Source organism: Mesoplodon densirostris, chromosome 5, assembly GCF_025265405.1.
Source record: "Mesoplodon densirostris isolate mMesDen1 chromosome 5, mMesDen1 primary haplotype, whole genome shotgun sequence".
NCBI lineage: Eukaryota > Metazoa > Chordata > Mammalia > Artiodactyla > Ziphiidae > Mesoplodon > Mesoplodon densirostris.
In genome coordinates, this window is record NC_082665.1 from 15,489,415 (window position 1) to 15,514,018 (window position 24,604).

The 24,604-nt window shown below is 37.1% G+C and overlaps 1 protein-coding gene across 9 annotated transcripts in view; it reads left to right on the forward strand.

Annotated features, from left to right (window-relative positions):
- The window catches only part of GRIK1 (glutamate ionotropic receptor kainate type subunit 1), a 446,198-nt gene that overhangs the window by 219,340 nt on the left and 202,254 nt on the right, over window positions 1-24,604 (forward strand). The window lies entirely within an intron of this gene.

A 24,604-nucleotide genomic window follows, 5' to 3' on the forward strand; every position in this document is an offset into this window, starting at 1 on the left:
GATCGAACTGTTATTCTAACATCTAATTTACACACTAGTGAAACTACATGGCTAAAGCTAAGAAAGAAAGGGCAGTTTCTTTGCTTACGTAAGCTTAGAAAGTAGATGGTGTAAAAACAATATTGTAGTTAGAACAAAAGAAAAGACTAAAAATATCAGGAATACAATTATTCCACTATCTAGCCCCAGAAATATTTATAAAGTCTGGTCCATTGTTCCATATGCATTCATTGTGAATATGCTTACAGAATTATCTAATGTTAGGAAACTTGCACTCTAAAATAGTGTTTCCCAACTTATTTGATAAGAATCAACTGGGGAGCTTATTAAAATAAATAAACAAAAAAAAAGCACATTTCTGGGTGGCTCACTCAGAGATTCTTGGAATGTATGTTTTGTGTTTTAGTAAGCTCTTTTTTCCCCATGCCTCATGATTCTTTTGATCTGAGAAATTTGAGAAAAATTATTCCAAAACTACTGATAAGAAAAATGAAGGCCAATATTTTACCAGATCTGTAAAACAAAATGAAAAATCAAATGACAATATTTTTCTTAAAAAATGAATTGTTGTAATAAATTTAAGGGTTAAGACTCTATACAGGTCACCTGTATAATGACGATAAATTTTCATTAGCTAATGTTTCAACTTATTTGTTGAAGATTACTTTAGCATTCTCAGATTTCAAAATTAGTTGAATGAATTAATTAGATATATTTTTCACTTAAAGGAAAATATATCCAACTTATGCATTTACAAGTAAAGACTTTAAAAATATTTTATTACCAAGTAATTGATGTTACTTGAAAAAGAATCAAGATTAGGATATAAAGGATAAATTAAAAATCATCTATAATCTAATTTACTAAAATTAACTGTTATTAACATTTCATTGAATATATTTCTAGACAATTTTTAGTCATAGAATCTTAATATAGTTAGGTGGTTTCTCAACATATCTTAATTCAACCTTTCTTTTTTTCTCTCATGTGGTTGGAGGGTAGAAAAGGGCATGCTGGCAACTAGTAGAATAAGTTGTTGGGAAATAGAGAACTAATACATTTTTGTTGTCTAACTCTCCTTCATATCATTTTCATACAATGTTTGTAAGAACATGTAGTTTTCATTCTTTAAATCTTTGTTTAAAATACTAGCTAATCTTAGTTTATCTTTATAATGGCTAAAAAGGAATATGAGAGGATGAGTCTTGCTTTTTTAGTTTAGTTTTCTGATAATACCCTTCAACCAGGCTATTGTTTGGAATGAAGCAGCCACAAAGTTGCCACTGGTCAGCTATGCCCTGCTCCATGTCTTACTTCTAATTAGAGCAGTCATTATCTATGAGGACCACAGAGAGAGCATCACATCCCAGAATATGTCTTTGTGTAAGGGATAAGCACTCCCAAGCCCTTCTAAGGTCAGAGATTTATTTTAATTAAACCTAACTATTGACGAGCCTTTTGAGAAACCCAAATTGCTTAGAAAATAAGTATTTTTTACCTTTTCTATGAAAAAAGAGAACTACCTTTACCAATTTTATCACAGAAAGCCCTTTCTTTACAACTTTATTGAGGAATAATCAACAAATATAATTGTATATATTTAAAGTGTGCAGCATAATGATTATATATATATATATATATATATATATATATATATATATATATATATAGAGAGAGAGAGAGAGAGAGAGAGAGAGAGAGAGAACGATTACCAAGATCAAGTGAATTAAAACATCCATCATCTCACATAGTTAACTTTGTGTGTGCATGTATGTGGTGAGAATGCTTAAGGTCTACTCTCAGCAACTTTCAAGCATGCAATACTATATTATTACATTAGTCACCGAGCTGTACATTAAATCTTCAGAACTTATTCTTCTTATAGTGGAAAATGTGTATTCTTTGAACTACATCAACTGATTTTTAATTCTCCCAGCCCCTGACAATCACCATTCTATCTTTCAATCATTCTATGATTTCTATGAAATCAGCTTTTTTCTTTTTTAATTTTGGATTCTACATATAAGTGATATCATACAGTATTTGTCTTTCTCTGTCTGGCTTATTTCGCTTAGCATAATGACCTCCACATTCATCCATGTTGTCACAAATGGCAGGATTTCCTTTCTTTAATGCTGAATAATATTTTATTGTATAAATATACACTACTATTTCTTTACCTATTCATCTGTCAAAGGACATGTAGATTGTTTCTATGTCTTGGCTATAGTGAATTATGCTACAATGAACACAGGTGTGCAAGTATCTCTTTGAGATGCTGATTTCAGTTCCTTCTGACATATACCCAGAATTGGGATTGCTGGATTATGTGGCAGCTTTTTCCACCCTTCCCACTCATACCATGCAGCCCTGAATTTATCTGCTGTATTCCTTGCAACCAAGCAGGGGAGTCAGGCAGAATGCATGGGCATTTGGAAGGACAATTCAAGGGTAGATGGAAGAGATGCCAAATGGCTGCTTGAACACTTGACAATTTCGCTAGTCCTGAGTGAGGAGGGTTTCTTAGCCCAGTCAGAAGTCGTACAAGTTGTTGAGCCTGGAACACCCTGCTTCTAATGCAGTTTTTGTTTGCTTATTTTTATATTTTTCATTCAGGAAACATAATATGTGACTTTTTTCTAGCTCTTCTTCATCTTTCTTTTTTTACATGTATTTTCTGCCGTTCTCTTTGATTTGTTTTCTACTATGAATGAATTTCTTTTCAGGCACTTGCATCTCTTGCCCATTTTCAACTCAGTGTTCTAAAGCCCTCTGGGTGGAATAAATACTTAGAGGCCCATCCCACAGCTTGGAACACTGTGTGTGCAACCTGCTGTGAACATTTTAAGAGAAGATGGCCGGTCTCTCTGTCCTTTTCATCAAAAATGTTCCCAAAGACTTAAATTTTATCAAGTGTTCTATCTGGTAAATGGTTATAAATTTATATAAACATTTACTAAGTTAACATGAAATTAGTGAAAATGATAAAATCCTTGTAATATCATTGGGATGTGAAATCTAACAATCCTGGGATGCTCGTGTTTAATTTGGGAAGCACTGATTTCTCATGGAGGTGACTCTGAGCCAAATAGGAATGTTCCAGCAGGGAGATAGATAGTATAACTGTCTGCAGATTCAACTTGCATGTGGGTACCAAATTCTCATCCTTCAGAGACACCCCTGACATTCCATGAGCCCACCAGCTGTTCCAGGGGCTGCTTGGGAGTTTCAGTCCATTCTAGTAGAATGAGTTCCATACACCACTGCTGTTTACATGTCCACAGTTTTCCTATCAACCTAAAATGAACAAGCTAAATTCAGTTTCTGATAGGAAGGATCTGTACCCCAGAAACATGTAAGTTAGCAGAGGCATTAAGAGATAGGAGGATTTTTTGGAATCAAAGATAGGCTAATGTTACATAATTGACACCAATTTATAAACAAGGAAATATGTCCACAGAATACAAATGGCTGAAAGTAAATGAAACTATATTTCATACAGAGAAGTAAAATAATTATCTGAGAAATATGTATACACTTTTTAAAAAGACACAAACCATATTTGAAATTAATGACATAACAATGATGACCAATGTAGCTTGGGGACTGGGTAACCATAGTATGGGCAGTATTATCTGGATAAATAATTTTCTTTTCTTCTTTTAAAATGTAGAACCATGGTCAGCAGAAATCTAATTATAAATCACACTGTCCAAATTTCAGTGAATTCTTGAGTAGCTCACATTTCTTTTCTACTTAAAAGTAATTCTAAATGAAAGAGAAGACAATTCAGGGATGAATTTCTGATATAATTAGCTTTTAACCTGTATCTCTGAAATAGGCTATGGCTTATGTAATATATTATGTAAGTAAATCAAGATAAATAACCTTTTTTTCTTTAAAAAGGGGAAGAGGAACAGATTGCTTAGAATTCTTGAAATGTGAATTATGCCAAATGGTCTTATGGGAATTTTCTCTCATAGTTCAAAATGATTCCCTTGGGAAACAGTGAATTTCATTCCTTAATAAGCATAATGAGATTTTTATATAGTACAGAAGCAGTTGTCAAAGGGTGTAGGGACATACTGCAGAGATTTTTAAGCTAAGATTTTTTTTCAAACATCTTTATTGGGGTATAATTGCTTTACAATGTTGTGTTAGTTTCTGCTGTATCACGAAGTGAATCAGCTATACATATACATATATCCCCATATCACCTCCCTCTTACGTTTCCCCCCAACATCCCAATCCCACCCCTCTAGGTGGTCACAAAGCACAGAGCTGATCTCCCTGTGCTATGTGGCTGCTTCCCACTAGCTATCTATTTTATATTTGGTAGTATATATAAGTCCATGCCACGCTCTCACTTTGTCCCAGCTTACCTTTCCCTCTCCCCGTGTCCTCAAGTTCATTCTCTACGTCTGCATCTTTATTCCTGTCCTGTCCCTAGGTTCTTCAGAATCATTCTTTTTTTTTTTTTAGATTCCTTATATATGTGTTAGCATATGATACTTATTTTTCCCTTTCTGACTTACTTCACCCTATATGACAGTCTCTAGGTCCCTCCAGCTCCTACAAATAATTCAGTTTCATTTCTTTTTATGGCTGAGTAATATTCCATTGTATATATGTACCACATCTTCTTTATCCATTTATCTGTTGATGGACACTTAGGTTGCTTCCATGTCCTGGCTATTGTAAATAGTGCTCCAATGAACATTGTGGTACATGACTCTTTTTGAATTATGGTTTTCTCAGGGTAAATGCCCAGTAGTGAGATTGCTGAGTCATATGGTAGTTCTATTTTTAGTTTTTCAAGGAACCTCCATACTGTTCTCCATAGTGATTGTATCATTTTATATTCCCACCAACAGTGTAAGAGGGTTGCCTTTTCTCCAAAACTTCTCCAGGATTTATTGTTTGTAGATTTTTTGATGATGGCCATTCTGAGTGGTGTGAGGTGATACCTTATTGTACTTTTGATTTTCATTTCTCTAATGATTAGTGATGTTGAACATCCTTTCATGTGTTTGTTGGCAATCTGTATATCTTCTTTGGAGAAATGTCTATGTAGGTCTTCTACCCATTTTTGGATAGGGTTGTTTGCTCTTTTTTTATTGAGCTGCCTGTATATTTTGGAAATTTATCCTTTGTCAGTTGCTTCGTTTGTAAATATTTTTTTTCCCTTTCTGAGGGTTGTCTTTTCGGTTTGTTTATGGTTTCCTTTGCTGTGCAAAAGCTTTGAAGTTTCATTAGGTTCCATTTGTTTCTTTTTGTTTTTATTTCCATTTCTCTAGGAAGTGGGTCAAAAATAATCTTGCTGTGCTTTACGTCAGAGAGTATTCTGCCTATGTTTTCCTCTAAGAGTTTTATAGTGACTAGTCTTGTGTTTAGGCCTTTAATCCATTTTGAGTTTATTTTTGTGTATGGTGTTAGGGAGTGTTCTAATTTCATTCTTTTACATGTAGCTGTCCAGTTTTCCCAGCACCATTTATTGAAGATGCTATCGTTTCTCCACTGTATATTCTTGCCTCCTTTATGAAAAATAAGGTGACCAAGTATGCATGTGATTATCTCTGGACTTTCTATCCTGCTCCATTGATCTATATTTCTGCTTTTGTGCCAGTACCATACTGTCTTGATTACTGTAGCTTTGTAGTATAGTCTGAAATCTGGCAGCCAGATTCCTCCAGCTCCATTCTTCTTTCTCAAGATTGCATTGGCTATTCGGGGTCTTTGGTGTTTCCATACAAATTGTGAGATTCTTTGCTCTAGTTCTGTGAAAAATGCCATTGGTTGTTTGATAGGAATTTCATTGCATCTGTAGATTGCTTTGAGTAGTATAGTCATTTTCACAATGTTGATCCTTCCCATCCAAAAACATGGTATATTTCTCCATGTGTTTGTATCATCTTTAATTTCTTTCATCAGTGTCTTATAGTTTTCTGCATAAAGGTCTTTTGTCTCCATAGGTAGATTTATTCCAAGGTATTTTATTCTTCATGTTGCAATGGTAAATGGGAGTGATTCCTTAATTTCTCTTTCAGATTTTTCATCATTCGTGTATAGGGATGCAAGAGATTTCTGTACATTAATTTTGTATCCAGCTACTCTACCAAATTCATTAATTAGCTCTAGTAGTTTTCTGGTAGCATCTTTAGGATTCTCTATGTATAGTATCATGTCATCTGCAAACAGTGACAGTTTTACTTATTCTCAGATTTGGATTCCCTTAATTTTTTTTTTCTTCTTTGATTGCTGTGCCTTAAACTTCCAAAACTATGTTGAATAATAGTGGTGAGAGTGAGCCACCTTGTCTTGTTTCTGATCTTAGTGGAAATGCTTTCAATTTTTCACCATAGAGGATGATATTGGCTGTGTGTTTGTCATCCACAGCATTTATTATGTTTTCGTGCCTACTTTCTGGAGGGTTTTTATCATACATGGGTGTTGAATTTTGTCAAAAGCTTTTTCTGCATCTATTAACAGTATCATATGGTTTTACTCCTTCAGTTTGTTATTATGGTTTATCACATTGATTGATTTGTGTATACTGAAGAATCCTTGCTTTCCTGGGTAAACCCCACATGGTCATGGTGTGTGATCCTTTTAATATGCTGTTGGATTCTGTTTGCTAGTGTTTTGTTGAGAATCTTTTCCTCTATGTTCAGCAGTGATATTGGCCTCTAGTTTTCTATTTTTGTGATATCTTTGTCTGGTTTTTGTATCAGGGTGATTTTGGCCTCATAGAATGAGTTTGGGAGTGTTCCTCCCTCTGCTATATTTTGGATGAGTTTGAGAAGGATAAGTGTTAACTCTTCTCTAAATGTTTGATAGAATTCACCTGTGAAGCCAACTGGTCCTGAGCTTTTGTTTGTTGGAAGATTTTTAATTACAATTTCAATTTGAGTGCTTGTGGTTAGTCTGTTTATATTTTCTCTTTCTTCCTGGTTCAGTCTCAGAAGGTTGTGCTTTTCTAAGAATTTGTCCATTTCTTCCAGGTTGCCCATTTTATTGGCATATAGTTGCTTGTAGTAATCTCTCATGATCCTTTGCACTTTTTCATTGTCAGTTGTTACTTATCTTTTTCCTTTTCTAATTCTGTTGATTTGAGTATTTTATTTTTTCTTGATGTGTCTGGCTAATGGTTTATCTATTTTGTTTATCTTCTCAAAGAACCAGCTTTCAGTTCTATTGATCTTTACTATTTTTTCCTTCATTTCTTTATCATTTATTTCTAATCTGATATTTGTGATTTCTTTCCTTCTTCTACATTTTGAATTGTTTTTGTTCTTCTTTCTCTAGTTGCTTTAGGTGTAAGATTATATTGTTTGTTTAAGATGTTTCTCGTTTCTTGAGGTAGGATTGTATTGCTATAAACTTGACTCTTAGAACTGCTTTTGCTGCATTGCATAGGTTTTGGGTCATCATGTTTTCATTGTTATTTGTTTCTAGGTATTTTGTTTAATTTCCTCTTTGATTTCTTCATTGATTTCTTGGTTATTTAGTAGTGTATTGTTTTGCCTTCATGTGTGTGTATTTTTTTACAGATATTTTCCTGTAATTGATATCTAGTCTCATAACGTTATTGTTGGAAAATATACTTGATAAAATTTCAATTATCTTAAATTTACCAAGGCTTGATTTGTGACCCAAGATATGGTCTATCCTGGAGAATGTTCCATGAGCACTTGAGAAGAAAGTGCATTCAGTTGTTTTTGGCTGCAATGTCCTATAAATATCAATTAAACCTATCTTGTTGGATGTGTCATTTAAAGCTTGTGTTTCCTTATTTATTTTCATTTAGGATGATCTGTCCATTGGTGAAAGTGGGGTGTTAAAGTCCCATACTATGGTTGTGTTACTGTCAGTTTCACCTTTTATGGCTGTTAGCATTTGTTTCATGTATTGAGGTGCTCCTGTGTTGGTGAGGTGCATAAATATTTATAATTCTTATATATTCTCTTGGATTGATTACTTGATCATTATGTAGTGTTCTTCTTTGTCTTTTGTAATAGTCTTTATTTTAAAGTATATTTTGTCTGGTATGAGAATTGCTACTCCAACTTTCTTTTGAATTCCATTTGCACAGAATATCTTTTTCCATCCCTTCCTTTCAGTCTCTATGTTTCCCTAGGTCTGAAGTGGGTCTCTTGTAGACAACATATATACAGGTCTTGTTTTTGTATCCATTCAGCCAGTCTATGTCTTTGGTTGGAGCATTTAATCCATTTACATTTAAGGTAATTATCAATATGTATGTTCCCATTACCATTTTCTTAATTGTTTGGGGTTTGTTATTGTAGGTCTTTTCCTTTTCCTGTGTTTCCTGCCTAGAGAAGTTTGTGTAGCATTTGTTGTAAAGGTGGTTTGGTGGTGCTGAATTGTCTTAGCTTTTGTTTGTCTGTAAATGTTTTAATTTCTTTGTTGAACCTGAAGGAGATCCTTGCTGGGTAGAGTAATCTTGGTTGTATGTAGTTCCCTTTAATCACTTTCATTATGTCCTGACACTCCCTTCTGGCTTGCAGAGTTTCTCTGAAAGATCAGCTGTTAACCTTTTGGGGATTCCCTTGTATGTTATTTGTTTCTTTTCCCCTGCTGCTTTTAAATTTTTTATTTTTATTTAATTTTTGATAGTTTGATTAATATGTGTCTTGGCAGGTTTCTTCTTGGACTTATCCTGTATGGGACTCTCTGTGCTTCCTGCGCTTGATTGACTATTTTCTTTCCCATATTAGAGAATTTTCAAGTATAATCTCTTCAGATATTTTCTCAGTCCCTTTCTTTTTCTCTTCTTCTTCTGGGACCCCTATAATTTGATTGTTGGTGTGTTTAATGCTGTCCCAAAAGTCTCTTAGGCTGTCCTCAATTCTTTTCATTCTTTTTTTTCTTTATCCTGCTCTGTGGTAGTTATTTCCACTAAGTTATTTTATCTTCCAGGTCACTTATCTGTTCTTCTGCCTCAGCTATTCTGCTATTGATTCCTTCTAGAGAATTTTGAATTTCATTTATTGTGTTGTTCATCATTGTTTCTTTGCTCTTTACTTCTTCGAGGTCCTTGTTAAATATTTCTTGTATTTTCCTCATTCTTTTTTCAAGATTTTGGATCATCTTTACTATCATTACTCTGAATTCCTTTTCAGGTAGACTGCCTATTTCCTCTTCATTTGTTTGGTCTGGTCATTTTTTACTTTGCTCCTTCATCTGCTGCATATTTCTGTCTTCTCATTTTGCTTAACTTGCTGTGCTTGGGTCTCCTTTTCACAGGCTGCAGGGTTGTAGTTCCCATTGTATTTGGTGTCTGCCCCCAGTGGGTAAGGTTGGTTCAGTGGGGTGTGTAAGTTTCCTGTTGGAGGGCACTGGTGCCTGTGTTCTGATGGATGAGGCTGTATCTTATCTTTCTGGTGGGCAGGACCCCCTCTGGTGGTGTGTTTTGGGGTGTCTATGACCTTATTATGATTTTAGGCAGCATTTTTGCTAATGGCTTGGGTTGTGTTCCTCTCTTAGTAGTTGTTTGGCATGGGGTGTCCAGCACTGTATCTTGCTGGTCGTTGAGTGGAGGTGGGTCTTAACCTTGAGATGGACATCTTTGGGAAAGCTCTAGGCCCACTGACATTAAATGGGGCCAGGAGATCCTTGGTGGTTCATAGTCCTGAACTCAACTCTTCCACATCAGAGGCTCAGTCTGAGATCCAGCTGGAGGACCAAGACCTTGACAGCTACATGGCTTATATGTAAATGCATTAAATTCTCCAATCCAAAGACACAGTGTGGCTGGCCTTCTGCACTCCATTCAGTCCCCCATACAGGTGTTGTCTTCCAGGCCTGGTTGATACGGAGAGCCTGTTTTGGAACCATGTTCAGCTGCATTCCCTAGCATTAGAAGAAGCAGCCATCGCCCCTATCCTCCCCTAGCCCTGCTGCAACTCATCACGATCCTGGAGTGCCTGAGCAAAGTTAAGATTTCTGACAGGAAATGCAGACCATGCTAAGTAGAATCTCTTGAACTCAGTTTCCTATCTTTCTTCTTTGAGACTTAGTTAGATATTTATTGTGTTGGCCAAAAATTTTCTTGGGTTTTTCCATAAGATGTTATGGCCTCCTTAATAAAATTTATATATTTTAAGTTTTCCTGAAAGAATGAAGTCCTAATTTTACAAAAATTTTACTCTGACAAAGAAACATAAAAACTCATAGAGATGAAGGTGTAAACTCGCTCTGTTAAGCTGAAAAATGTGCCTTTATTGATGGGATGTCCCAGAAGTTTCAGGATCTTGCATTGTCAATTGACTCTTAAAATAGACTCAAGGAACAATTCCTCAAGTCTTGAGTGAATGAAGCTGAAAGACTGTAAAATACACTACCGTTAAGAAAAAAAATTCCATCTGGATAAAGTAAACGCTTTTATATACCTTCCTGCTATAAATACTGGCCCAGAGGTGTGAATTTTGTATCCACTTTTATATTTCCAAAGTAAAATCTATTTTGACTTCAACAGAAGTTGGAGCAAAGTGCAAAGGAAAAAGAAATGTTGCTATGAGTTTTGTACATTATAATCTTTTACAGAAACGGGTTTCACAATTTCTCTCTCCCAGCTGCTCCATGCAGAAATTTAAAAAGGGGTCTTTGAGTGACAAGAACTGAGATAAGGAATATCATAGGCTCAGAGCACCAGTATGCCCAATAACAGAGACATTTTGACATGCACTTGGACTATATACTTACTCTCAAAACAGACAACTCACTCACTTCAGGTCTATGTGGTCAATAAACAGCATATGTGATCATGTTTTGCCATTGTCAAGTGCTACTGATATCTGTCACTTTCAAAGCTCTGTCCAAGCCATAATAAAGGTAAATTTTTTGCAAGATACATGGTCCATGACATTCCTTTGAGACACTGCTGAGTCAGACAACTGGCAATAAAGATGAGACCCTGAGATATCCAATCTCTCACCATCACTTTATTAACAATCCTGCCTCTTGCTGTCGCTTTCTGAATAATGACTTACACTAACAGAAATTCTGGTTCTTGCCTTTCAATAAATTCTCAGGATACATTTCCTGGGGAACTATGCTTTTGTGTGTGTTTCTTTTCTTAACAGGAATTGATATTTTAGACACACATGGGCACTTGCTTGTAAGCTTTTAGCTACTTCATTTAATTCTGTGCTTTTTGGAGTAAGTAGATGAGTAATAAATGAAAACAAAGGTTTTGTAACCATACTGGTCCAATTCCAATCAAACTAATATTTACCAGCTATGTGGCAGTTGGATAGCTGTTTATCATTTCTAAGCTTTAGTTTGCTCTTCTAAAAAAATAAGAATGGTAGCATCTATCTCATAAGATAATTAACTGGAGGGATTATAATAACCTAATAATATATATAAAGCACTTACCACAGTAGTTGGTACATACAGAGCGCTCAGCTTATATATATATATAAAATGTTTTTAGTGCCTAAGCTATTCTCCACTAGAATAGAGGTACCTTGGGAAGTGGTACTAACTTTACTATTTCAGCACTAAAGTAGACACACTACACTCCAGGTGGCTGAATTGACAACCATCATCAACACATTGGTGAGAAGGCTACTCTGTAATGTGACTGTGGCCCACAGCTCTCTCAGTATAGAGCTGAGCAGAGTCAAGGTTAGGAGCAGTACAGTGAGCTAAGGCTTCAGGTGCAGTGTAGGATTCTGATTTTTATTGGCAATTCAGATATTTTGTTCATCATAGATTTTTTTGCATTCATTTTAGATTTTTAAGATATTGAATTAAAATGTTATTTATCTTGATTCCTATAATTTTTGGTGTCCCCTCAAATTGTATAGCCTAAATGAATACCTCACTTGCCTCACCCTAGTTCCAAGCTTGGCTCCTGAGTCTTATGGTCTCCTCTCTCCTCACCCTAGCACATTTAGAATGGTGTGAGTTCCTTTTCCCCTCGAGCTAGCTTTCATCAGTTGAATATGATGACCCCCGGCTCATTGCTGACTCATCAGACCCACCACTAGCAGTCATTAGTGATCCTCCTGTGCTCTGAAATTGAGTGCAATTTTAACTCAATTTGTGATGCCTAGTATGAGCCAGTGTCTACACCCGGGTGCGTATTCCTGAATTCTATCAAGTTATATGGCAATGAGAAGGGACTTCTACCCAACTGCATAGGACATTTGTGAGAGATAAGGTTATCAGTGATCTTCAGTCCCCTAGAACAGCTGTCTCCAACCCTTTTGGCACAAGGGACCAGTTTCGTGGAAGACAATTTTTCCACGTATGGAGTGTGATAATGTAAGCAAGGGGGGGCAGTGAGGAACAATGGGGAGCAGCAGATGAAGCTTCACTCGCTCACCTGTTGCTCACCTCCTACTGTGCAGCCTGGTTCCTAACAGGCCTCAGACTGCTACCAGTCTGTGGCCCAGGGGTTGAGGACCCCTGCCATAGAACATTTAAGAGTTCATCTAATATCAGGTTACAATCACTGTCCCTTGTCTGGGCTCTGAATTCTAATGAAAATAATAAAATATCTAACTAAATTCCACCCTCAGAGAAGTTTAGGCATTGGAAGAAAACTGGCACAATGCTTAGAGAATGCTTTCAATCATTCAGCATTATTATAGATCTGATTGTTGTCACTTCGTGTTATCAGTCCCATTTGATAAGTTAAAAAGTTGAAGGACAGAGAGATTTATTTACAAAGAATCCCAGTGGAAATTAGAATCAAAGCTGTAAAAAGCATTTATAGCTAGAACTAACTTTTACATCTGAGATTGTTTAGTCCTTTTCCTAGCCCTTGCAATTACATTGTTTGAGGTGCTCTCCAATTTCCAGTGTAGGAAGAATAAAAAGTTATCACAATGCTTTCATGTGGCATGAGTTATGCTCCCCAGTCCCACCCACAGATATCCACCTAATTTTGGCAAAGTCAAAGATGCTCATATTTGTCAGGTTACAGAGTGACCTACTGTCCTGGTCTTAGCTCTGAGAACCCTGCAACCAAGGAAGACCAGGATGATTAGTCACCCTAGTTGCTAACCAGAAATGTCCTCCACATTGCAAATGCACATTGATTTTTCTTTCCTCACTATTCTTCTTAGTTAATTCACATTTTTAATGATTCACCCAAAAAAAACAATTGTTTAATTTCAGCATTTCGTATTCAGAAATGAATCAATAATTACCCTTAGCTAATATTTTGAATTTATGATAAGAGATCAGCCTTTGAAATACCAAAGAAAACCATGGGAGAAAGTGTGGAAATAGCAAATTGTACCTGTCTTGTCTGAAAACAACCACAAAAAATAACGGAACAAAATTTAAAGGTGCTCTAAATATATATTATGAAATTATAACTATATAACCACCAGCTTAAAATGCAGGTTATATCATGTTAACATTCCAGATGAATCTCTGGGCTATCTCCCCAATGCTGTTCTTGTCAGTTAAAACTCATATTCCCTTATTCATCCATTTCTCAAATATTCACTGACCATCATTTTTCTCTGCAGTGCACTGTACAGTTATGGAGACTATAAAGGCAAATAAGAGAGTTCAGGCTTGTAGCTCAGAAAAGGGGATTAAAATTAATGCAATACAGAGTGAGAGGTGCCATAGCTGAAGTCTGTACAGTTGGAGACAAAAAAGCAGGGGAAAAGTTTAACTTATTTCCAGGAACGTTTGTCCCAATTTGGCCAATATTTTCCAAAATTTAAAGTATTTTGTAATGCCCTGCCTGTGTTTTCTATACATCTCAAAATTCTATACATCCTTCATAGCCAAACCAAAAGTTGTAGGAAACATGTCTTAAACCCCGATCAGGATTAAATATTCATTTGTCTAATTCACAATTAGAATTTATTTTAGTATAGCATGTGAATTAATGTATTCATGACTAGTTATATATTACAAAAAAGATGGTTACCTCACACCATACACAAAATATATTCTAAATACATTAGAGCACTAAATATTTAAAAATCAACAGAAAAAAATTAGTAGGCAATATTTCTCTGGCCTTACAATAGAAAGAATATTTTTAAGCATTACAGCAATAAAACAAAAATCATAAAGATAAAATATCAGTTAGAACTCTGGTTAAATTTAGCAAAAACCCATATAAAATTAGTTTAAGTTGAAAAGGAGAATTTATTATATGTATATTGAGTTGCAGAAGTAAGGATGTGGCTGGACCCCAGAAATAATTAGAAGCAGAGACTTGACCCCATTAAGATATTTTTAATCTCTCCTCTCCTCTGCATATCTCTTTCATTCTAATCGCTGCACATCGTCCCTCCATTTCTCTGTCAATATGGTGAAAGGCAGTCAGTGTGCCGACTGCTGTTGAGCTTCCAGTTTTGTGGGGTGGGTACCAGAAGAGAGACGGACTTACTTTCTCTTCGTCATCATATAAAAGTCCAGCAAGAGAGATGAGCATATGCTGAAACACTCAGCTGTCACTAGAGCATAATATGGCCACTCCTGTCTCACCACAAGAATGGTATGGAAGCATGAGTGGGAAACAGTTTCCAAAAATAAAAGGAGTAAATATCTTCATTATAAAAAGATAGATAAAATTACCTTAAAATATAAAATTTCATGAACAGAAAAAAAGTGAAATAAAATTAAAAGGCATAGCAAAATAGAAAATGTATCTGAAACAATCATGGGAAGATAATTTGTTTCCTTAATGCATATATGTATAAGATAAATATAGATACTCCACTCAAAATGGATAAGAACCAGGAATTAAGAATGGGAGAAAGAACACTTACAATGAAATGCAACAGGACATTGTGGGGAGATGTTCAGGTTCATTAATAGTTAATGAAATGTGAATTTAAATAAACATACTTACAAAGTTTTTGCCTAGGGAATTGATTTTTTTTAATTTACAATGCTGAAAAATTCAGAGAAATGTGCACTTTTCATACACTCACAGTAGGCACATGAATTGATGCAATCTTCCTTGAGGGCAATTAGGTAATATGCATCAAGATCTCTTAAAATGAACATAATTGAGGAAATAGATGAGCAAATTTTTTTCACAAGGATGTATTTATTGAAACATTATTTTTGATAACAAGAATTGAAAATAAAGAGATGTCTAACAACAGTTATCTAAATAAACTTTTGTTTTTTGAGATGGAATAGTACACACCATTAAAATTATATTCTACTAAATATTAAATAACATAAAAATGTCATTAAGAGAAAAGTACAAAAATCATACATGCAATATGATTCTAGTATAGATCTATACATTGAAAAAAGATTGGAAGAAAATACACATAAATCTTGATATTGTTAACTCTGTGAGTGGTAAAATTTGAATTTTTTTTTTCTTTTTTCTTTTTTTTTCTTGTTTTTTTGTTTTTTTTTCTATTTTTTTATTAGTTTCTGCTTCACAACAAAGTGAATCAGTCATACATATACATCTGTTCCCACATCCCCTCCCTCATGCATCTCCCTCCCCCCCTCCCCATCCCCCCCCTCCAGGCAGTCACAAAGCACCGAGCTGATCTCCCTGTGCTCTGCGGCTGCCTCCCACTATCTATCTACCCTACGTTTGGTAGTGTATATATGTCCATGCCTCTCTTTCGCTTTGTCACAACTTACCCTTCCCCCTCCCCATATCCTCAAGTCCATTCTCAAGGAGGTCTGTGTCTTTATTCCCGTTTTACCCCTAGGTTCTTCATGACATTTTTTTTCTTATATTCCATATATATGTGTTAGCATACGGTATTTGTCTTTCTCTTTCTGACTTACTTCACTCTGTATGACAGACTCTAGGTCTATCCACCTCATTACAAATAGCTCAGTTTCGTTTCTTTTTATGGCTGAGTAATATTCCATTGTATATATGTGCCACATCTTCTTTATCCATTCATCCGATGATGGACACTTAGGTTGTTTCCAGCTCCGGGCTATTGTGAATAGAGCTGCAATGAACATTTTGGTACATGTCTCTTTTTGAATTATGGTTTTCTCAGGGTATATGCCTAGTAGTGGGATTGCTGGATCATATGGTAGTTCTATTTTTAGTTTTTTAAGGAACCTCCATACTGTTCTCCATAGTGGCTGTACCAATTCACATTCCCACCAGCAGTGCAAGAGTGTTCCCTTTTCTCCACACCCTCTCCAGCATTTATTGTTTCTAGATTTCTTGATGATGGCCATTCTGACTGGTGTGAGATGATATCTCATTGTAGTTTTGATTTACATTTCTCTAATGAGTAAAGATGTTGAGCATCCTTTCATGTGTTTGTTGGCAGTCTGTATATCTTCTGTGGAGAAATGTCTATTTAGGTCTTCTGCCCATTTTTGGATTGGGTTGTTTTTTTCTTTTTTAATTGAGCTGCATGAGCTGTTTATAAATTTTGGAGATTAATCCTTTGTCAGTTGCTTCATTTGCAAATATTTTCTCCCATTCTGAGGGTTGTCTTTTGGTCTTGTTTATGGTTTCCTTTGCTGTGCAAAAGCTTTGAAGTTTCATTAGGTCCCATGTGTTTATCTTTGTTTTTATTTCCATTTCTCTAGGAGGTGGGTCCAAAAGGATCTTGCTGTGATTTATGTCACAGAGTGTTCTACCTATGTTTTCCTCTAAGAGTTTGATAGTTTCTGGCCTTACATTTAAGTCTTTAATCCATTTTGAGCTTATTTTTGTGTATGGTGTTAGGGAATGATCTAATCTCATACTTTTACATATCCCTGTCCAGTTTTCCCAGCACCACTTATTGAAGAGGCTGTACTTTCTCCACTGTACATTCCTGCCTCCTTTATCAAAGATAAGTTGGCCATATGTGCGTGGGTTTATCTCTGGGCTTTCTATCCTGATCCACTGATCTATCTTTCTGTTTTTATGCCAGTACCACAATGTCTTAATTACTGTAGCTTTGTAGTATAGTCTGAAGTCAGGGAGCCTGATTCCTCCAGCTCCTTTTTTCGTTCTCAAGATTGTTTGGCTATTCGGGGTCTTTTGTTTTTCCAAACAAATTTTGAAATTTTTTGTTCTAGTTCTGTGAAAAATGCCAGTGGTAGTTTGATAGGGATTGCATTGAATCTGTAGATTGCTTTGGGTAGTAGAGTCATTTTCACAATATTGATTCTTCCAATCCAGGAGCATGGTATATCTCTCCATCTGTTTGTATCATCTTTAATTTCTTTCATCAGTGTCTTATAATTTTCTGCATACAGGTCTTTTGTCTCCTTAGGTAGGTTTATTCCTAGATATTTTATTCTTTTTGTTGCAATGGTAAATGGGAGTGTTTTCTTGATTTCATTTTCAGATTTTTCATCATTAGTGTATGGGAATGCCAGAGATTTCTGTACATTAATTTTGTAACCTGCTACTTTACCAAATTCATTGATTAGCTCTAGTAGTTTTTCGGTAGCATCTTTAGGGTTCTCTATGTATAGTATCATGTCATCTGCAAACAATGACAGCTTTACTTCTTTTCCGATTTGGATTCCTTTTATTTCCTTTTCTTCTCTGATTGCTGTGGCTAAAACTTCCAAAAATAGGTTGAATAAGAGTGGTGAGAGTGGGCAGCCTTGTCTTGTTCCTGATCTTAGTGGAAATGGTTTCAGTTTTTCACCATTGAGGACAATGTTGGCTCTGGGTTTGCATATATGGCCTTTATTATGTTGAGGAAAGATCCCTCTATGCCTACTTTCTGCAGGGTTTTTATCATAAATGGGTGTTGAATTTTGTCGAAAGCTTTCTCTGCATCTATTGAGATGATCATATGGTTTTTCTCCTTCAACTTGTTAATATGGTGTATCACATTGATTGATTTGTGTATATTGAAGAATCCTTGCATTCCTGGAATAAACCCCACTTGATCATGGTGTATGATCCTTTTAATGTGCTGTTGGATTCTGTTTGCTAGTATTTTGTTGAGGATTTTTGCATCTATGTTCATCAGTGATATTGGCCTGTAGTTTTCTTTCTTTGTGACATCCTTGCCTGGTTTTGGTATCAAGGTGATGGTGGCCTCGTAGAATGAGTTTGGGAGTGTTCCTTCCTCTGAAATTGTTTGGAAGAGTTTGAGAAGGATGGGTGTTAGTTCTTCTCTAAATGTTTGATAGAATTCGCCTGTGAAGCCATCTGGTCCTGGGCTTTTGTTTGATGGAAGATTTTTAATCACAGTTTCAATTTCAGTGCTTCTGATTGGTCTATTCATATTTTCTATTTCTTCCTGATTCAGTCTTGGCAGGTTGTGCATTTCTAAGAATTTGTCCATTTCTTCCAGGTTGTCCATTTTATTGGCATAGAGTTGCTTGCAGTAATCTCTCATGATCTTTTGTATTTTTGCAGTGTCAGTTGTTACTTCTCCTTTTTCATTTCTAATTCTATTGATTTGAGTCTTCTCCCTTCTTTTCTTGATGAGTCTGGCTAATGGTTTGTCAATTTTGTTTTTCTTCTCAAAGAACCAGCTTTTAGTTTGGTTGATCTTTGCTATCGTTTCCTTCATTTCTTTTTCATTTATTTCTGATCTGTTCTTTATGATTTCTTTCCTTCTGCTAGCTTTGGGGGTTTTTTGTTCTTCTTTCTCTAATTGCTTTAGGTGCAGGGTCAGGTTGTTTACTCGAAATGTTTCCTGTTTCTTAAGGTGGGATTGTATTGCTATAAACTTCCCCCTTAGAATTGCTTTTGCTGCATCCCATAGGTTTTCGGTTGTCGTGTCTCCATTGTCATTTGTTTCTAGGTATTTTTTAATTTCCTCTTTGATTTCTTCAGTGATCACTTCGTTATTGAGTAGTGTATTGTTTAGCCTCCATGTGTTTGTATTTTTTACAGATCTTTTCCTGTAATTGATGTCTAGTCTCATAGCATTGTGGTCGGAAAAGATACTTGATACAATTTCAATTTTCTTAAATTTACCAAGGCTTGATTTGTGACCCAAGATATGATCTATCCTGGAGAATGTTCCATGAGCACTTGAGAAAAATGTGTATTCTGTTGTTTTTGGATGGAATGTCCTATAAATACCAGTTAAGTCCATCTTGTTTAATGTATCATTTAAAGCTTGTGTTTCCTTATTTATTTTCATTTTGGACGATCTGTCCATTGGTGAAAGTGGGGTGTTAAAGTCCCCTACTATGATTGTGTTACTGTCGATTTCCCCTTTTATGGCTGTTAGTATTTGCCTTATGTATTGAGGTGCTCCTATGTTGGGTGCATAAATATTTACAATTGTTATATCTTCTTCTTGGATCGATCCCTTGATGATTATGTAGTGTCCTTCTTTGTCTCTTCTAATAGTCTTTATTTTAAAGTCTATTTTGTCTGATATAAGAATTGCTACTCCAGCTTTCTTTTGATTTCCATTTGCATGAAATATCTTTTTCCATCCCCTTACTTTCAATCTGTATGTGTCTTTAGGTCTGAAGTGGGTCTCTTGTAGACAGCATATATATGGGTCTTGTTTTTGTATCCATTCAGCCACTCTGTGTCTTTTGGTGGGAGCATTTAGTCCATTTACATTTAAAGTAATAATTGATACGTATGTTCCTATTCCCATTTCCTTAATTGCTTTGGGTTCGTTATTGTAGGTATATTCCTTCTGTTGTGTTTCTTGCCTAGAGAAGTTCCTTTAGCATTTGTTGTAACGCAGGTTTGGTGGTGCTGAACTCTCTCAGCTTTTGCTTGTCTGTAAAGGTTTTAATTTCTCCATCAAATCTGAATGAGATCCTTGCTGGGTAGAGTAATCTTGGCTGCAGGTTTCTCTCCTTCATCACTTTAATTATGTCCTGCCAGTCCCTTCTGGCTTGTAGAGTTTCTGCTGAGAGATCAGCTGTTATCCTGATGGGGATTCCCTTGTGTGTTATTTGTTGTTTTTCCCTTGCTGCTTTTAATATGATTTCTTTGTGTTTAATTTTTGACAGTTTGATTAATATGTGTCTTGGTGTATTTCTCCTTGGATTTATTCTGTATGGGACTCTCTGTGCCTCCTGGACTTGATTAACTATTTCCTTTCCCATATTGGGGAAGTTTTCAACTATAATCTCTTCAAATATTTTCTCAGTCCCTTTCTTTTTCTCTTCTTCTTCTGGAACCCCTATACTTCGAATGTTGGTGCGTTTAATGTTGTCCCAGAGGTCTCTGAGACTGTCCTCTGTTCTTTTCATTCTTTTTTCTTTATTTTGCTCTGCATCAGTTATTTCCACTATTTTATCTTCCACCTCACTTATCTGTTCTTCTGCCTCAGTTATTCTGCTATTGATCCCATCTAGAGTATTTTTTATTTCATGTATTGTGTTTTTAATCGATGCTTGATTCATCTTTAGTTCTTCTAGGTCCTTGTTAACTGTTTCTTGCATTTTGTCTATTCTATTTCCAAGATTTTGGATCATCTTTACCATCATTATTCTGAATTCTTTTTCAGGTAGACTGCCTATTACCTCTTCATTTGTTAGGTCTGGTAGGTTTTTATCTTGCTCCTTCACCTGCTGTGTGTTTTTCTGTCTTCTCATTTTGCTTATCTTCCTGTGTTTGGGGTCTCCTTTTTGCAGGCTGCAGATTCGTAGTTCCCGTTGTTTTTCGTGTCTGACCCCAGTGGCTAAGGTTGTTTCAGTAGGTTGTGTAGGCTTCCTGGTGGGGGGGACTAATGCCTGTGTTCTGGTGGTTGAGGCTCGATCTTGTCTTTCTGGTGGACAGGTCCACGTCTGGTGGTGTGTTTTGGGGTGCCTATGGCCTTATTATGTTTTTAGGTAGCTTCTCTGCTAATGGGTGGGGTTGTGTTCCTGCCTTGCTAGTTGCTTGGCATAGGGTGACCAGCACTGTAGCTTGCTGGTCGTTGACTTAAGCTGGGTGCTGGTGTTGGGATGGAGATCTCTGGGAGATTTTCGCTGCTTGATATTATGTGGAGCTGGGAGGTCTCTTGTGGACCCGTGTCCTGAAGTTGGCTCTCCCACTTCAGAGGCACAGCACTGGCTCCTGGCTGCAGCACCAAGAGCCTTTCATCCACCCAGCTCAGAATAACAGGGAGAAAGAGCAGAAAGAAAGAATTAGTAGAAGAAAGAAAGAGAGAGGGAAAGAAAGGAAGAAGGGAAGAAAGGAAGGAAGGAAGGAAGAAAGAAAGAAAGGAGGGAGGGAGTGAGGAAGGATGGAAAGAAAGAAGGAAAGAAAGGAGGGAGGGAGGGAGCAATGAAAGCAAAAGGAAGAGTGAATGGAAGAAGGGAGGGAGGGAGGAAGGAAAGAAAAAGAAAGTGGAAAGAAGAAGGGTGGGGGGGAGGGAGGAAAGAAAAAGAAAGAAGGAAAGGAAGAGCGGAGGGAGGGAGGGAGGAAGGGAAGGTAGGAAAAAAAGAAAGAGCAGGTAAAGTAAAATAGAATAAAGTATGAAATATAGTAGCGTTATTAAAATTAGAAAGTAATCATTGAAAAAAAAGAAAAAAAAAAAAAACGGACCGATAGAACCCTGGGACATATGGTGGAAGCAAAGCTATACAGAGAGAATCTTACACAGAAGATTACACATACACATTCACAAAAAGAGAGCAGGGGGAAAAATCAAAAATCTTGCTCTCCAAGCCCACCTCCTCAATTTGGGATAATTCGTTGTAAAAAGAGGAAAAGGGCAAGAAGTCTGAAATCTTGCTCTCTAAGTCCACCTCCTTACTTTGGAATAATTCGTTGTAAAAAGAGGAAAAGGGGGGAAAGTCTTAAATCTTGTCCTCAAAGTCCACTTCCTCAATTTGGGATGATTCGCTGTCCATTCATGCACTCCACAGACGCAGGGCACATCAAATGGACCGTGGAGCTTTAATCCGCTGCCTCCGAGGCTGCACAGAGAGATTTCCCTGACTCTGCTCTCACAGCTCCCGGGTCTCAGCCTTGGACCTGGCCCCGCCTCTGTGCGTAGGTCGCCAGAGGGCGTCCGTTCTTCGCTCAGACAGGACGGGTTTAAAGGAGCCGCTGATTCGGGGGCTCTGGCTCACTCATGCAGAGGGGAGGGAGGGGCGCGCAGTGTGGGGCGGGCCTGCGGCGGCAGAGGCCGGCGTGACGTTGCAGCAGCCCGTGGCGCTCCGTGCGCTTTCCCGGGAAAGCCGTCCCCGGGTCTCGGGACCCCGGCAGTGGCGGGGTGCACAGGTCCCCCGGAAGGCGGGGCGGACAGTGACCCGCGCTCGCACACAGGCCCCGCGGCTGCGGCGGCGGCGGGTGGCGGCAGGCGGCGGCGGTGGCGGGCCGCGGGGGCGGCGGTGGCGGCGGGCCGCGGCGGCGGCGGGCGGCGGCGGGCGGCGGCGGTGGCTCGCGCCTGTCTCCGGCGCTTCCCTAAGCAGCCCTTTTAATGCCCTCTCCTCGCACACCAGGAAACAAAAGTGAAAGTGAAAGAAGACTCTTGCCTCTTCAGCAACTCCAGACCCTTTCCCCGGACTCCCTCCGGGCTAGCCGTGGTGCACTAACCCCTTCAGGCTCTCTTCCTGCCGCCAGCCCCAGTCCTCTCCCTGCGCTCCGACTGAAAGCCGATACCCAAGCCTCAGCTCCCAGCCCCGCCCACCACGGCGGCCGAGCAGACAAGCCTCTCGGGCTGGTGTGTGCCTGAGGGCACCGATCCTCTGTGCCGGAATCTCTCCGCTTTGCCCTCCACACCCCTGTTGCTGTGCTCTCCTCCGCTACTCCGAAGCTTTCCCCCTCCGCCACCTGCAGTCTCCGCCCACGAAGGGGCTTGTAGTGTGTAGAAACCTTCCCTCCTTCACGGCTCCCTCCCACTGGTGCAGGTCCCGTCCCTATCCTATTGTCTCTGTTTATTCTTTTTTTCTTTTGCCCTACCCAGGTATGTGGGGAGTTTCTTGCCTTTTAGGGGGTCTGAGGTCTTCTGTCAGCGTTCAGTAGGTGTTCTGTAGGAGTTGTTCCACGTGTAGATGAATTTCTGATGTATCTGTGGGGAGGAAGGTGATCTCCGCGTCTTACTCTTCCGCCATCTTCCTCCGGCCCTTTTTTCTATATTTTCCAAACTTCCAATAATATACTTGATCTGCTTTCTTTTAAATTAGGAAAAATAAATATTTGAAGACACTTCAAATTTTGAAATTTAAAAATAACTCTGACTAACTTTTGAGTCAATGAGGGTATAATGCATGTATTTAAAAACATCTTTAAAATAACAAACATGCAAAAAACACACGTTAAAATGTTATGGAATACTGCCAAAGCTATATGGAGAAGTAAATATGCAAACTCAAATGTTTTAATAAATTTTAAAAAGGTGTAGACATATTTATAAATTTTTTTAACAGCCAAAATGACAGTAAGTACAGTTTAGGTATTAAGAGAGATCCACCAAAGTCACACTGAGGCTATTTTTTTTAATTTCTCAGAAAGGCAAACACATTGATTCCTTGGCATTTATTGTTACAGTGGGAGTTACTGCTTCCTACATTAGATATTTATCGTGTTTTTGCCTGACAAAATAGTATGAAAATTAATATATTTCATATGTATCCTCATGTTTTAAGAACATTTTAGCTCAAAAGAACACTCACATATTATATAATAGCTTAAGCCTTTAATTCAAGTATAGTGAGTGCAATAAGCAAAACAGAAACAATGGATATTTGAAGATGATTACATTATGAGAAAACTCAACATAATAAACAGAAATTTAAATAATTTTTAATAGAGCAGAAAGGCAATTAGATGTAGATACAAGGAAATAAAATCAATTGCATCATAATTTGTTAATTATTCCTTGATAAAGTTGGGGGATAAAATAAATAAAAACAAAAAAAATATTACAAAAGATCGAACTCAACTGTCAAAAAATCTTAACCCCTGAATATATTTAAGAAAAAATATTAATGTGTGACTTGTTTTTGAAAACTATAAAATGAAACTAATAAATATAAATGCCTATGTTCTTAGAAAGATAGGATTTTTAAATATTTCTGAAAAATAATTTATACAATTCATGAATAAATGAATTTCATGAATGAAATAAAGAATGAATAAATAGGCAAAAATTTTCAAGAAAAATATTCTATAAGAAGAGTAATTTGGGAAGAAGGGTCATTTCCCCAGCAAGTGTTAAAACTAGTGTTAACACAGTACTATGCTATCATGGATAAAATCAGAAAGGTCAACCTAACAGAATAGTCTGGAACATAAATTATATAATAATTCAATATATGATGAATTCAAGGTGATGTAACACATCAGTAAGTATATATATATATATATATAATTTATACTTATATTATATTGGCTTTTCCCCTAATATCATACACCAGAATAAATTGTAAATAGATTAAATAACTAAATTATAAGAAAAAAAATTTAATCCCAGTAGTAATTATATATGTGAATATTTATCAATTTGGTGGATAGAGGAGAAATTTTTAATTGTAAATAATCCAACAGTCTCACAAGGCTCTTCAGTTACTGTAACAAATGACTTACCCCCAAAAGAGGAGCTTTAACTAACCAAAGATATTTTCCTGCTGAAATGCCAAAGTGAGTCTGTTGCAGGTTCTGCTCCACACATCCTTCCTCTGGATCCCAGGCTGACGGAGCAACTGTACTGTCCCAGTCACCAGGACAGAGAAACAAAAGAGAGCTCTGGGGTTGCCTCACTGGCCGTTAAACCCTCTGTCCAGGAAGTGG